The 14043-nt window shown below is 38.9% G+C and overlaps 18 non-coding genes across 18 annotated transcripts; all 18 read left to right on the plus strand.

Annotated features, from left to right (window-relative positions):
- The first annotated feature begins 54 nt into the window (after positions 1-54).
- Positions 55-127, plus strand: TRNAG-CCC (transfer RNA glycine (anticodon CCC)). Its single transcript has one exon. It is a non-coding gene; the product is annotated as a tRNA-Gly (tRNA).
- Positions 128-355: 228 nt separating this feature from the next.
- Positions 356-428, plus strand: TRNAV-CAC (transfer RNA valine (anticodon CAC)). Its single transcript has one exon. It is a non-coding gene; the product is annotated as a tRNA-Val (tRNA).
- A 1225-nt stretch (positions 429-1653) lies between these two features.
- TRNAV-AAC (transfer RNA valine (anticodon AAC)) lies at positions 1654-1726 on the plus strand. The gene has a single exon. It is a non-coding gene; the product is annotated as a tRNA-Val (tRNA).
- Positions 1727-1996: 270 nt separating this feature from the next.
- Positions 1997-2069, plus strand: TRNAV-UAC (transfer RNA valine (anticodon UAC)). The gene has a single exon. It is a non-coding gene; the product is annotated as a tRNA-Val (tRNA).
- A 1679-nt stretch (positions 2070-3748) lies between these two features.
- TRNAV-CAC (transfer RNA valine (anticodon CAC)) lies at positions 3749-3821 on the plus strand. The gene has a single exon. It is a non-coding gene; the product is annotated as a tRNA-Val (tRNA).
- Positions 3822-4054: 233 nt separating this feature from the next.
- Positions 4055-4127, plus strand: TRNAV-AAC (transfer RNA valine (anticodon AAC)). The gene has a single exon. It is a non-coding gene; the product is annotated as a tRNA-Val (tRNA).
- Positions 4128-4397: 270 nt separating this feature from the next.
- On the plus strand, positions 4398-4470 carry TRNAV-AAC (transfer RNA valine (anticodon AAC)). Its single transcript has one exon. It is a non-coding gene; the product is annotated as a tRNA-Val (tRNA).
- A 417-nt stretch (positions 4471-4887) lies between these two features.
- On the plus strand, positions 4888-4960 carry TRNAV-CAC (transfer RNA valine (anticodon CAC)). The gene has a single exon. It is a non-coding gene; the product is annotated as a tRNA-Val (tRNA).
- Positions 4961-5689: 729 nt separating this feature from the next.
- TRNAV-CAC (transfer RNA valine (anticodon CAC)) lies at positions 5690-5762 on the plus strand. Its single transcript has one exon. It is a non-coding gene; the product is annotated as a tRNA-Val (tRNA).
- A 1178-nt stretch (positions 5763-6940) lies between these two features.
- Positions 6941-7013, plus strand: TRNAV-CAC (transfer RNA valine (anticodon CAC)). Its single transcript has one exon. It is a non-coding gene; the product is annotated as a tRNA-Val (tRNA).
- Positions 7014-7741: 728 nt separating this feature from the next.
- On the plus strand, positions 7742-7814 carry TRNAV-CAC (transfer RNA valine (anticodon CAC)). Its single transcript has one exon. It is a non-coding gene; the product is annotated as a tRNA-Val (tRNA).
- An 80-nt stretch (positions 7815-7894) lies between these two features.
- Positions 7895-7967, plus strand: TRNAV-AAC (transfer RNA valine (anticodon AAC)). The gene has a single exon. It is a non-coding gene; the product is annotated as a tRNA-Val (tRNA).
- Positions 7968-9487: 1520 nt separating this feature from the next.
- Positions 9488-9560, plus strand: TRNAV-AAC (transfer RNA valine (anticodon AAC)). Its single transcript has one exon. It is a non-coding gene; the product is annotated as a tRNA-Val (tRNA).
- Positions 9561-11133: 1573 nt separating this feature from the next.
- Positions 11134-11206, plus strand: TRNAV-CAC (transfer RNA valine (anticodon CAC)). The gene has a single exon. It is a non-coding gene; the product is annotated as a tRNA-Val (tRNA).
- Positions 11207-11286: 80 nt separating this feature from the next.
- Positions 11287-11359, plus strand: TRNAV-AAC (transfer RNA valine (anticodon AAC)). Its single transcript has one exon. It is a non-coding gene; the product is annotated as a tRNA-Val (tRNA).
- Positions 11360-12049: 690 nt separating this feature from the next.
- Positions 12050-12122, plus strand: TRNAV-CAC (transfer RNA valine (anticodon CAC)). The gene has a single exon. It is a non-coding gene; the product is annotated as a tRNA-Val (tRNA).
- A 422-nt stretch (positions 12123-12544) lies between these two features.
- On the plus strand, positions 12545-12617 carry TRNAV-AAC (transfer RNA valine (anticodon AAC)). The gene has a single exon. It is a non-coding gene; the product is annotated as a tRNA-Val (tRNA).
- Positions 12618-13866: 1249 nt separating this feature from the next.
- On the plus strand, positions 13867-13939 carry TRNAV-CAC (transfer RNA valine (anticodon CAC)). The gene has a single exon. It is a non-coding gene; the product is annotated as a tRNA-Val (tRNA).
- The last annotated feature ends 104 nt before the right edge of the window (positions 13940-14043 follow it).

Consider the following 14043-nt stretch of genomic DNA (forward strand, 5'->3'; position numbering starts at 1 on the left):
ATTCTTTTACTATGGGTCTTCCAGGTTCAATACTTTTCCGTACCCACAGAGGCAGTTTCTGTAGTGTAGTGGTTATCACATTCGCCTCCCACGCGAAAGGTCCCCAGTTCGAAACTGGGCAGAAAAATACTTTTACGTTATGATTTTAAGAGTATTCTGTTACTATGGCTCTTCCAGGTTCAATACTTTTCCATCCTCACAGAAGCAGTTTCTGTAGTGTAGTGGTTATCACATTCACCTCACACGCGAAAGGTCCCCTGTTCGAAACTAGGCAGAAACATACTTTTACGTTATGATTTTAATTCTGTTACTATGGCTCTTCTAGGTGCAATACTTTTCCGTATTTGCAGAGGCAGTTTCTGTAGTGTAGTGGTTATCACGTTCGCCTCACACGCGAAAGGTCCCCATTTCGAAACTGGGCAGAAACATACTTTTACATTATGATTTTAAGAGTATTCTGTTACTATAGCTCTTCCAGGTTCAATACTTTTCCGTCCCCACAGAGGCAGTTTCTGTAGTGTAGTGGTTATCACATTCGCCTAACACGCGAAAGGTCCCCAGTTTGAAAGTGGGCAAAAACATACTTTTACTTTATGATTTTATGAGGATTCTTTCACTATGGGTTTTCCAGGTTCAATACTTTTCTGTCCCCGCAGCGGCAGTTTCTGTAGTGTAGTGGTTATCACATTCGCCTCACACGCGAAAGGTCCCCAGTTTGAAAGTGGGCAAAAACATACTTTTACTTTATGATTTTATGAGGATTCTTTTACTATGGGTCTTCCAGGTTCAATACTTTTCTGTCCCTGCAGAGGCAGTTTCTGTAGTGTAGTGGTTATCACGTTCGCCTCACACGCGAAAGGTCCCCAGTTTGAAAGTGGGCAGATCCTTTTTTTTTATTTATGATTTTAGGATTTTTCTGTTACTATTAGCAGAAAAAATATTTTTGAAAGCCCATATGCAAATTGCACTTCCGAGTTTAATTCTTTTCAGTTCTCCAAGAGGCAGTTTTTGTAGTGTAGTGGTTATCATATTCATCTCATATGCGAAAGGTCCTCAGTTTGAAAGTAGTCAGAAACATACTTTTACTTTATGATTTTATTAGTATTCTGTTACTATGGCTCTTCCAGTTTCAATACTTTTCCGTTGGCACAGACGCAGTTTCTGTAGTGTAGTGGTTATCATGTTCGCCTAACACGCAAAAAGTTCCCAGTTTGAAACTGGGCAGAAACATACTTTTACGTTATGATTTTAAGAGTATTCTGTTACTATGGGTCTTCCAGGTTCAATATTTTTCCATCCCTGCAGAGGCAGATTCTATAGTGTAGTGGTTATCACGTTAGCCTAACACGCGAAAGGTCCCCAGTTCGAAACTGGGCAGAAACATTTTTTTTATTTATGATTTTAGGATTTTTCTGTTACTAGTAGCAGAAAAAATATTTTTGAAAGCCCATATGCAAATTGCACTTCCAAGTTTAATTCTTTTCAGTTCCCCAAGAGGCAGTTTTCGTAGTGTAGTGGTTATCACGTTCATCTCATATGCGAAAGGTCCTCAGTTTGAAAGTAGGCAGAAACATACTTTTACTTTATGATTTTATGAGTATTCTGTTACTATGGATCTTCCAGGTTCAATACTTTTCCAACCCTGCAGAGGCAGTTTCTGTAGTGTAGTGGTTATCACGTTCGCCTAACACGCGAAAGCTCCCCAGTTCGAAACTGGGCAGAAACATTTTTTTTATTTATGATTTTAGGATTTTTCTGTTACTAGTAGCAGAAAAAATATTTTTGAAAGCACATATGCAAATTGCACTTCCAAGTTTAATTCTTTTCCGTTCCCCAAGAGGCTGTTTCTGTAGTGTAGTGGTTATCACGTTCGCCTCACACGCGAAAGGTCCCCTGTTTGAAACTGGGCAGAAATTTACTTTTACTTTATGATTTTAAGAGTATTCTGTTACTATGGCTCTTCCCGGTTCAATACTTTTCCAACCCCACAGAGGCAGTTTCTGTAGTGTAGTGGTTATCACTTTCGCCTTACACGCGAAAGGTCCCTATTTTGAAACTGGGCAGAAACATACTTTTACTTTATGATTTTAAGAGTATTCTGTTACTATGGCTCTTCCAGGTTCAATACTTTTCCGTACCCACAGAGGCAGTTTCTGTAGTGTAGTTGTTATCACATTCGCCTCACACGCGAAAGGTCCCCAGTTTGAAAGTGGGCAGAAACATACTTTTACTTTATGATTTTATGAGGATACTGTTCCTATGGATCTTCCAGGTTCAATACTTTTCCAACCCCACAGCGGCAGTTTCTGTAGTGTAGTGGTTATCACGTTCGACTCACACGCGAAAGGTCCCCTGTTTAAAACTGGGCAGAACCTTTGTTTTTATTTATGATTTTAGGATTTTTCTGTTACTATTAGCAGAAAAAATATTTTTGAAAGCCCATATGCAAATTGCACTTCCGAGTTGAATTCTTTTCAGTTCTCCAAGAGGCTGTTTTTGTAGTGTAGTGGTTACCATATTCATCTCATATGCGAAAGGTCCTCAGTTTGAAAGTAGGCAGAAACGTACTTTTACTTTATGATTTTATTAGTATTCTGTTACTATGGCTCTTCCAGTTTCAATACTTTTCCGTTGGCACAGACGCAGATTCTCTAGTGAAGTGGTTATCACATTCGCCTCCCACGCGAAAGGTCCCCAGTTTGAAAGTGGGCAGAAGCATACTTTTACGTTATGATTTTAAGAGTATTCTGTTACTATGGGTCTTCAGGGTTCAATATTTTTCTGTCCCTGCAGAGGCAGTTTCTGTAGTGTAGTGGTTATCACGTTCGCCTCACACGCGAAAGGTCCCCTGTTTGAAACTGGGCAGAAACATTTTTTTTATTTATGATTTTAGGATTTTTCTGTTACTAGTAGCAGAAAAAATATTTTTGAAAGCCCATATGCAAATTGCACGTCCAAGTTTAATTCTTTTCCGTTACCCAAGAGGCAGTTTTCGTAGTGTAGTGGTTATCACGTTCATCTCATATGCGAAAGATCCTCAGTTTGAAAGTGGGCAGAAACATACTTTTACATTATGATTTTAAGAGTATTCTATAACCATGGCTCTTCCAGGTTCAATACTTTGCCACTCCACAAGAGGCTGTTTCTGTAGTGTAGTGGTTATCACGTTCGCCTCCCACGCGAAAGGTCCCCTGTTTGAAACTGGGCAGAAAAATACTTTTACATTATGATTTTAAGAGTATTCTGTTACTATGGCTCTTCCAGGTTCAATACTTTTCCGTCCTCGCAGAAGCAGTTTCTGTAGTGTAGTGGTTATCACGTTCACCTCACATGCGAAAGGTCCCCTGTTCGAAACTAGGCAGAAACATACTTTTATGTTATGATTTTAATTCTGTTACTATGGCTCTTCCAGGTGCAATACTTTTCCGTTTTTGCAGAGGCAGTTTCTGTAGTGTAGTGGTTATCACGTTCGCCTCATACGCGAAAGGTCCCGATTTCGAAACTGGGCAGAAGCATACTTTTACATTATGATTTTATGAGGATTCTGTTACTATGGCTCTTCCAGGTTCAATACTTTTCCGTCCCCACAGAGGCAGTTTCTGTAGTGTAGTGGTTATCACATTCGCCTAACACGCGAAAGGTCCCCAGTTTGAAAGTGGGCAAAAACATACTTTTACTTTATGATTTTAAGAGTATTCTGTTACTATGGGTCTTCCAGGTTCAATATTTTTCCGTCCCTGCAGAGGCAGTTTCTGTAGTGTAGTGGTTATCACGTTCGCCTCACACGCGAAAGGTCCCCAGTTAGAAACTGGGCAGAAACATACTTTTTCGTTATGATTTTAAGAGTATTCTGTTACTATGGCTCTTCCAGGTTCTTTACTTTTCCGTACCCACAGAGGCAGTTTCTGTAGTGTAGTGGTTATCACATTCGCCAAACAAGCAAAAGGTCCCCAGTTTGAAAGTGGGCAGAAACATACTTTTACTTTATGTTTTTATGAGGATACTGTTACTATGGGTCTTCCAGGTTCAATACTTTTCCAACCCTGCAGAGGCAGTTTCTGTAGTGTAGTGGTTATCACGTTCGCCTAACACGCGAAAGGTCCCCAGTTCGAAACTGGGCAGAAACATTTTTTTTATTTATGATTTTAGGATTTTTCTAATACTAGTAGCAGAAAAAATATTTTTGAAAGCCCATATGCAAATTGCACTTCCAAGTTTAATTCTTTTCCGTTCCCCAAGAGGCAGTTTTCGTAGTGTAGTGGTTATCACGTTCATCTCATATGCGAAAGGTCCTCAGTTTGAAAGTAGGCAGAAACATACTTTTACTTTATGATTTTATGAGTATTCTGTTACTATGGATCTTCCAGGTTCAATACTTTTCCAACCCCGCAGAGGCAGTTTCTGTAGTGTAGTGGTTATCACGTTCGCCTAACACGCGAAAGGTCCCCAGTTCGAAACTGGGCAGAAACATTTTTTTTATTTATGATTTTAGGATTTTTCTGTTACTAGTAGCAGAAAAAATATTTTTGAAAGCCCATATGCAAATTGCACTTCCAAGTTTAATTCTTTTCCGTTCCCCAAGAGGCAGTTTCTGTAGTGTAGTGGTTATCACGTTCATCTCAAATGCGAAAGATCCTCAGTTTGAAAGTGGCAGAAACATACTTTTACATTATGATTTTAAGAGTATTCTATAACCATGGCTCTTCCAGGTTCAATACTTTGCCATTCCACAAGAGGCTGTTTCTGTAGTGTAGTGGTTATCACGTTCGCCTCACACGCGAAAGGTCCCCTGTTTGAAACTGGGCAGAAACATACTTTTACGTTATGATTTTAATTCTGTTACTATGGCTCTTCCAGGTGCAATACTTTTCCGTTTTTGCAGAGGCAGTTTCTGTAGTGTAATGGTTATCACGTTCGCCTCACACGCGAAAGGTCCCCATTTCGAAACTGGGCAGAAACATACTTTTACATTATGATTTTAAGAGTAATCTGTTACTATGGCTCTTCCAGGTTCAATACTTTTCCGTCCCCACAGAGGCAGTTTCTGTAGTGTAGTGGTTATCACATTCGCCTAACACGCGAAAGGTACCCAGTTTGAAAGTGGGCAAAAACATACTTTTACTTTATGATTTTATGAGGATTCTTTTACTATGGGTCTTCCAGGTTCAATACTTTTCTGTCCCCGCAGAGGCAGTTTCTGTAGTGTAGTGGTTATCACGTTCGCCTCACACGCGAAAAGTCCCCAGTTTGAAAGTGGTCAAAAACATACTTTTACTTTATGATTTTATGAGGATTCTTTTACTATGGGTCTTCCAGGTTCAATACTTTTCTGTCCCTGCAGAGGCAGTTTCTGTAGTGTAGTGGTTATCACGTTCGCCTCACACGTGAAAGGTCCCCAGTTTGAAAGTGGGCAGAACCTTTTTTTTAATTTATGATTTTAGGATTTTTCTGTTACTATTAGCAGATAAAATATTTTTGAAAGCCCATATGCAAATTGCACTTCCGAGTTTAATTCTTTTCAGTTCTCCAAGAGGCAGTTTTTGTAGTGTAGTGGTTATCATATTCATCTCATATGCGAAAGGTCCTCAGTTTGAAAGTAGGCAGAAACATACTTTTACTTTATGATTTAATTAGTATTCTGTTACTATGGCTCTTCCAGTTTCAATACTTTTCCGTTGGCACAGACGCAGTTTCTGTAGTGTAGTGGTTATCACGTTCGCCTCACACGCGAAAGGTCCCCAGTTCGAAACTGGGCAGAAACATACTTTTTCGTTATGATTTTAAGAGTATTCTGTTACTATGGCTCTTCCAGGTTCATTACTTTTCCGTACCCACAGAGGCAGTTTCTGTAGTGTAGTGGTTATCACATTCACCAAACAAGCAAAAGGTCCCCAGTTCGAAACTGGGCAGAAACATACTTTCACGTTATGATTTTAAGAGTATTCGGTTACTATGGCTCTTCCAGGTACAATACTTTTCTGTACCCACAGAGGCAGTTTCTGTAGTGTAGTGGTTATCACATTCGCCTCACACAGGTGAAAGATCCCCAGTTTGAAAGTGGGCAGAAACATACTTTTACTTTCAATACTTTTCCATCCCCACAGAGGCACTTTCTGTAGTGTAGTGGTTATCAAGTTCGCCTCACACGCGAAAAGTCCCCAGTTCGAAACTGGGTAGAAACTTTTTTTTTATTTATGATTTTAGGATTTTTCTGTTACTATTAGCAGAAAAAATATTTATGAAAGCCCATATGCAAATTGCACTTCCGAGTTTAATTCTTTTCAGTTCTCCAAGAGGCAGTATTTGTAGTGTAGTGGTTATCATATTCATCTCATATGCGAAAGGTCATCAGTTTGAAAGTAGGCAGAAACATACTTTTACTTTATGATTTTATAAGTATTCTGTTACTATGGCTCTTCCAGGTTCAATACTTTGCCACTCCACAAGAGGCAGTTTCTGTAGTGTAGTGGTTATCACATTCGCCTAACTCGCGAATGGTCCCCTGTTTGAAACTGGGCAAAAATTTATTTTTTATTCAGGATTTTTCTGTTACTATTAGCTGAAAAAATATTTTTGAAAGCCCATATGCAAATTGCACTTCCAGGTTTAATTATTTTCCGTTCCCCAAGAGGCAGTTATTGTAGTGTAGTGGTTATCACATTCATCTCATATGCAAAAGGTCCTCAGTTTGAAAGTGGGCAGAAACATACTTTTACTTTATGATTTTATGAGGATTCTGTTAATATGGGTCTTCCAGGTTCAATACTTTTCAGTCCTTGCAGAGGTAGCTTCTGTAGTGTATTGGTTATCACGTTCGCCTTACACGCGAAAGGTCACCAGTTCGAAACTTGGCAGAAACATACTTTTATGTTATGATTTTAAGAGTATTCTGTTACTATGGCTCTTCCAGGTGCAATACTTTTCCATCCTTGCAGAGGCAGTTTCTGTAGTGTAGTGGTTATCACGTTCGCCTCACACGCGAAAGGTCCCCAGTTCGAAACTGGGCAGAAACATACTATTACGTTATGATTTTAAGAGTATTTTGTTACTATGGCTCTTCCAGGTTCAATACTTTCTGTCCCCACAGAGGCAGTTTCTGTAGTGTAGTGGTTATCACATTCGTGGAACACGCGAAAAGTCCCCAATTTGAAAGTGGTCAAAAACATACTTTTACTTTATGATTTTATGAGGATTCTTTTACTATGGGTCTTCCAGGTTCAATACTTTTCTGTCACTGCAGAGGCAGTTTCTGTAGTGTAGTGGTTATCACGTTCGCCTCACACGCGAAAGGTCCCCAGTTTGAAAGTGGGCAGAACCTTTTTTTTAATTTATGATTTTAGGATTTTTCTGTTACTATTAGCAGATAAAATATTTTTGAAAGCCCATATGCAAATTGCACTTCCGAGTTTAATTCTTTTCAGTTCTCCAAGAGGCAGTTTTTGTAGTGTAGTGGTTATCATATTCATCTCATATGCGAAAGGTCCTCAGTTTGAAAGTAGGCAGAAACATACTTTTACTTTATGATTTTATTAGTATTCTGTTACTATGGCTCTTCCAGTTTCAATACTTTTCCGTTGGCATAGACGCAGTTTCTGTAGTGTAGTGGTTATCACGTTCGCCTAACACGCAAAAAGTTCCCAGTTTGAAACTGGGCAGAAACATACTTTTACGTTATGATTTTAAGAGTATTCTGTTACTATGGGTATTCCAGGTTCAGTATTTTTCCGTCCCTGCAGATTCAGTTTCTGTAGTGTAGTGGTTATCACGTTCGCCTCACACGCGAAAGGTCCCCAGTTCGAAACTGGGCAGAAACATACTTTTTCGTTATGATTTTAAGAGTATTCTGTTACTATGGCTCTTCCAGGTTCATTACTTTTCCGTACCCACAGAGGCAGTTTCTGTAGTGTAGTGGTTATCACATTCGCCAAACAAGCAAAAGGTCCCCAGTTCGAAACTGGGCAGAAACATACTTTCACGTTATGATTTTAAGAGTATTCTGTTACTATGGCTCTTCCAGGAACAATACTTTTCTGTACCCACAGAGGCAGTTTCTGTAGTGTAGTGGTTATCACATTCGCCTCACACAGGTGAAAGATCCCCAGTTTGAAAGTGGGCAGAAACATACTTTTACTTTCAATACTTTTCCGTCCCCACAGAGGCAGTTTCTGTAGTGTAGTGGTTATAAAGTTCGCCTCACACGCGAAAAGTCCCCAGTTCGAAACTGGGTAGAAACTTTTTTTTTATTTATGATTATAGGATTTTTCTGTTACTATTAGCAGAAAAAATATTTTTGAAAGCCCATATGCAAATTGCACTTCCGAGTTTAATTCTTTTCTGTTCTCCAAGAGGCAGTATTTGTAGTGTAGTGGTTATCATATTCATCTCATATGCGAAAGGTCATCAGTTTGAAAGTAGGCAGAAACATACTTTTACTTTATGATTTTATAAGTATTCTGTTACTATGGCTCTTCCAGGTTCAATACTTTGCCACTCCACAAGAGGCAGTTTCTGTAGTGTAGTGGTTATCACGTTCGCCTAACTCGCGAATGGTTCCCTGTTTGAAACTGGGCAAAAATTTATTTTTTATTCAGGATTTTTCTGTTACTATTAGCTGAAAAAATATTTTTGAAAGCCCATATGCAAATTGCACTTCCAGGTTTAATTCTTTTCCGTTCCCCAAGAGGCAGTTATTGTAGTGTAGTGGTTATCACATTCATCTCATATGCAAAAGGTCCTCAGTTTGAAAGTGGGCAGAAACATACTTTTACTTTATGATTTTATGAGGATTCTGTTAATATGGGTCTTCCAGGTTCAATACTTTTCAGACCTCGCAGAGGTAGCTTCTGTAGTGTATTGGTTATCACGTTCGCCTTACACGCGAAAGGTCACCAGTTCGAAACTTGGCAGAAACATACTTTTATGTTATGATTTTAAGAGTATTCTGTTACTATGGCTCTTCCAGGTGCAATACTTTTCCATCCTTGAAGAGGCAGTTTCTGTAGTGTAGTGGTTATCACTTTTGGCTCACACGCGAAAGGTCCCCAGTTCGAAACTGGGCAGAAACATACTTTTACGTTATGATTTTAAGAGTATTTTGTTACTATGGCTCTTCCAGGTTCAATACTTTCTGTCCCCACAGAGGCAGTTTCTGTAGTGTAGTGGTTATCACATTCGTGGAACACGCGAAAGGTCCCCAGTTTGAAACTGGGCAGAAACATTTTTTTAATTTATGATTTTAGGATTTTTCTGTTACTAGAAGCAGAAAAAATATTTTTGAAAGCCCATATGCAAATTGCACTTCCAAGTTTAATTCTTTTCCGTTCCCCAAGAGGCAGTTTTCGTAGTGTAGTGGTTATCACGTTCATCTCATATGCGAAAGGTCCTCAGTTTGAAAGTAGGCAGATACATACTTTTACTTTATGATTTTATGAGTATTCTGTTACTATGGATCTTCCAGGTTCAATACTTTTCCAACCCCACAGCGGCAGTTTCTGTAGTGTAGTGGTTATCACGTTTGCCTAACACGCGAAAGGTCCCCAGTTCGAAACTGGGCAGAAACATTTTTTTTTTTAATGATTTTAGGATATTTCTGTTACTAGTAGCAGAAAAAATATTATTGAAAGCCCATATGCAAATTGCACTTCCAAGTTTAATCCTTTTCCGTTCCCCAAGAGGCAGTTTCTGTAGTGTAGTGGTTATCACGTTCATCTCATATGCGAAAGATCCTCAGTTTGAAAGTGGGCAGAAACATACTTTTACATTATGATTTTAAGAGTATTCTATAACCATGGCTCTTCCAGGTTCAATACTTTGCCACTCCACAAGAGGCTGTTTCTGTAGTGTAGTGGTTATCACATTCGCCTAACTCGCGAATGGTCCCCTGTTTGAAACTGGGCAAAAATTTATTTTTTATTCAGGATTTTTCTGTTACTATTAGCTGAAAAAATATTTTTGAAAGCCCATATGCAAATTGCTCTTCCAGGTTTAATTCTTTTCCGTTCCCCAAGAGGCAGTTATTGTAGTGTAGTGGTTATCACATTCATCTCATATGCAAAAGGTCCTCAGTTTGAAAGTGGGCAGAAACATACTTTTACTTTATGATTTTATGAGGATTCTGTTAATATGGGTCTTCCAGGTTCAATACTTTTCAGTCCTCGCAGAGGTAGCTTCTGTAGTGTATTGGTTATCACGTTGGCCTAACACGCGAAAGGTCACCAGTTTGAAACTTGGCAGAAACATACTTTTATGTTATGATTTTAAGAGTATTCTGTTACTATGGCTCTTCCAGGTGCAATACTTTTCCATCCTTGCAGAGGCAGTTTCTGTAGTGTAGTGGTTATCACGTTTGCCTCACACACGAAAGGTCCCCTGTTTGAAACTGGGCAGAACATTTTTTTTTATTTATGATTTTACATTATGATTTTAAGAGTATTCTGTTACTATGGCTCTTCCAGGTTCAATACTTTTCCATCCCCACAGAGGCAGTTTCTGTAGTGTAGTGGTTATCACATTCGTGGAACACGCGAAAAATCCCCAATTTGAAAGTGGTCAAAAACATACTTTTACTTTATGATTTTATGAGGATTCTTTTACTATGGGTCTTCCAGGTTCAATACTTTTCTGTCACTGCAGAGGCAGTTTCTGTAGTGTAGTGGTTATCACGTTCGCCTCACACGCGAAAGGTCCCCAGTTTGAAAGTGGGCAGAACCTTTTTTTTTATTTATGATTTTAGGATTTTTCTGTTACTATTAGCAGAAAAAATATTTTTGAAAGCCCATATGCAAATTGCACTTCCGAGTTTAATTCTTTTCAGTTCTCCAAGAGGCAGTTTTTGTAGTGTAGTGGTTATCACATTCATCTCATATGCGAAAGGTCCTCAGTTTGAAAGTAGGCAGAAACATACTTTTACTTTATGATTTTATTAGTATTCTGTTACTATGGCTCTTCCAGTTTCAATACTTTTCCGTTGGCATAGACGCAGTTTCTGTAGTGTAGTGGTTATCACGTTCGCCTAACACGCAAAAAGTTCCAAGTTTGAAACTGGGCAGAAACATACTTTTACGTTATGATTTTAAGAGTATTCTGTTACTATGGGTATTCCAGGTTCAGTATTTTTCCGTCCCTGCAGATTCAGTTTCTGTAGTGTAGTGGTTATCACGTTCGCCTCACACGCGAAAGGTCCCCAGTTCGAAACTGGGCAGAAACATACTTTTTCGTTATGATTTTAAGAGTATTCTGTTACTATGGCTCTTCCAGGTTCATTACTTTTCCGTACCCACAGAGGCAGTTTCTGTAGTGTAGTGGTTATCACATTCGCCAAACAAGCAAAAGGTCCCCAGTTCGAAACTGGGCAGAAACATACTTTCACGTTATGATTTTAAGAGTATTCTGTTACTATGGCTCTTCCAGGAACAATACTTTTCTGTACCCACAGAGGCAGTTTCTGTAGTGTAGTGGTTATCACATTCGCCTCACACAGGTGAAAGATCCCCAGTTTGAAAGTGGGCAGAAACATACTTTTACTTTCAATACTTTTCCGTCCCCACAGAGGCAGTTTCTGTAGTGTAGTGGTTATAAAGTTCGCCTCACACGCGAAAAGTCCCCAGTTCGAAACTGGGTAGAAACTTTTTTTTTATTTATGATTATAGGATTTTTCTGTTACTATTAGCAGAAAAAATATTTTTGAAAGCCCATATGCAAATTGCACTTCCAGGTTTAATTCTTTTCCGTTCCCCAAGAGGCAGTTATTGTAGTGTAGTGGTTATCACATTCATCTCATATGCAAAAGGTCCTCAGTTTGAAAGTGGGCAGAAACATACTTTTACTTTATGATTTTATGAGGATTCTGTTAATATGCGTCTTCCAGGTTCAATACTTTTCAGTCCTCGCAGAGGTAGCTTCTGTAGTGTATTGGTTATCACGTTCGCCTTACACGCGAAAGGTCACCAGTTCGAAACTTGGCAGAAACATACTTTTATGTTATGATTTTAAGAGTATTCTGTTACTATGGCTCTTCCAGGTGCAATACTTTTCCATCCTTGCAGAGGCAGTTTCTGTAGTGTAGTGGTTATCACTTTTGCCTCACACGCGAAAGGTCCCCAGTTCGAAACTGGGCAGAAACATACTTTTACGTTATGATTTTAAGAGTATTTTGTTACTATGGCTCTTCCAGGTTCAATACTTTCTGTCCCCACAGAGGCAGTTTCTGTAGTGTAGTGGTTATCACATTCGTGGAACACGCGAAAGGTCCCCAGTTTGAAACTGGGCAGAAACATTTTTTTAATTTATGATTTTAGGATTTTTCTGTTACTAGAAGCAGAAAAAATATTTTTGAAAGCCCATATGCAAATTGCACTTCCAAGTTTAATTCTTTTCCGTTCCCCAAGAGGCAGTTTTCGTAGTGTAGTGGTTATCACGTTCATCTCATATGCGAAAGGTCCTCAGTTTGAAAGTAGGCAGAAACATACTTTTACTTTATGATTTTATGAGTATTCTGTTACTATGGATCTTCCAGGTTCAATACTTTTCCAACCCCACAGCGGCAGTTTCTGTAGTGTAGTGGTTATCACGTTCGCCTAACACGCGAAAGGTCCCCAGTTCGAAACTGGGCAGAAACATTTTTTTTTTTAATCATTTTAGGATTTTTCTGTTACTAGTAGCAGAAAAAATATTATTGAAAGCCCATATGCAAATTGCACTTCCAAGTTTAATCCTTTTCCGTTCCCCAAGAGGCAGTTTCTGTAGTGTAGTGGTTATCACGTTCATCTCATATGCGAAAGATCCTCAGTTTGAAAGTGGGCAGAAACATACTTTTACATTATGATTTTAAGAGTATTCTATAACCATGGCTCTTCCAGGTTCAATACTTTGCCACTCCACAAGAGGCTGTTTCTGTAGTGTAGTGGTTATCACATTCGCCTAACTCGCGAATGGTCCCCTGTTTGAAACTGGGCAAAAATTTATTTTTTATTCAGGATTTTTCTGTTACTATTAGCTGAAAAAATATTTTTGAAAGCCCATATGCAAATTGCACTTCCAGGTTTAATTCTTTTCCGTTCCCCAAGAGGCAGTTATTGTAGTGTAGTGGTTATCACATTCATCTCATATGCAAAAGGTCCTCAGTTTGAAAGTGGGCAGAAACATACTTTTACTTTATGATTTTATGAGGATTCTGTTAATATGGGTCTTCCAGGTTCAATACTTTTCAGTCCTCGCAGAGGTAGCTTCTGTAGTGTATTGGTTATCACGTTGGCCTTACACGCGAAAGGTCACCAGTTCGAAACTTGGCAGAAACATACTTTTATGTTATGATTTTAAGAGTATTCTGTTACTATGGCTCTTCCAGGTGCAATACTTTTCCATCCTTGCAGAGGCAGTTTCTGTAGTGTAGTGGTTATCACGTTTGCCTCACACGCGAAAGGTCCCCTGTTTGAAACTGGGCAGAACATTTTTTTTTATTTAAGATTTTAGGATTTTTCTGTTACTATTAGCAGAAAAAATATTTTTGAAAGCCCATATGCAAATTGCACTTCCGAGTTTAATTCTTTTCAGTTCTCCAAGAGGCAGTTTTTGTAGTGTAGTGGTTATCACATTCATCTCATATGCGAAAGGTCCTCAGTTTGAAAGTGGGCAGAAACATACATTTACTTTATGATTTTTTGAGGATTCTGTTACTATGGGTCTTCCAGGTTCATTATTTATCCATCCCTGCAGAGGCAGTTTCTGTAGTGTAGTGGTTATCACGTTCGCCTCATACGCGAAATGTCCCCTGTTCGAAACTAGGCAGAAACATACTTTTACGTTATGATTTTAATTCGGTTACTATGGCTCTTCCAGGTGCAATACTTTTCTGTTTTAGCAGAGGCAGTTTCTGTAGTGTAGTGGTTATCACGTTCGCCTCACACGCGAAAGGTCCCCATTTCGAAACTGGGCAGAAACATACTTTTACATTATGATTTTAAGAGTATTCTGTTACTATGGCTCTTCCAGGTTCAATACTTTTCCATCCCCACAGAGGCAGTTTCTGTAGTGTAGTGGTTATCA

The sequence above is a fragment of the Taudactylus pleione genome, unplaced genomic scaffold, assembly GCF_031769625.1.
Source record: "Taudactylus pleione unplaced genomic scaffold, aTauple2 ptg000050l, whole genome shotgun sequence".
NCBI lineage: Eukaryota > Metazoa > Chordata > Amphibia > Anura > Myobatrachidae > Taudactylus > Taudactylus pleione.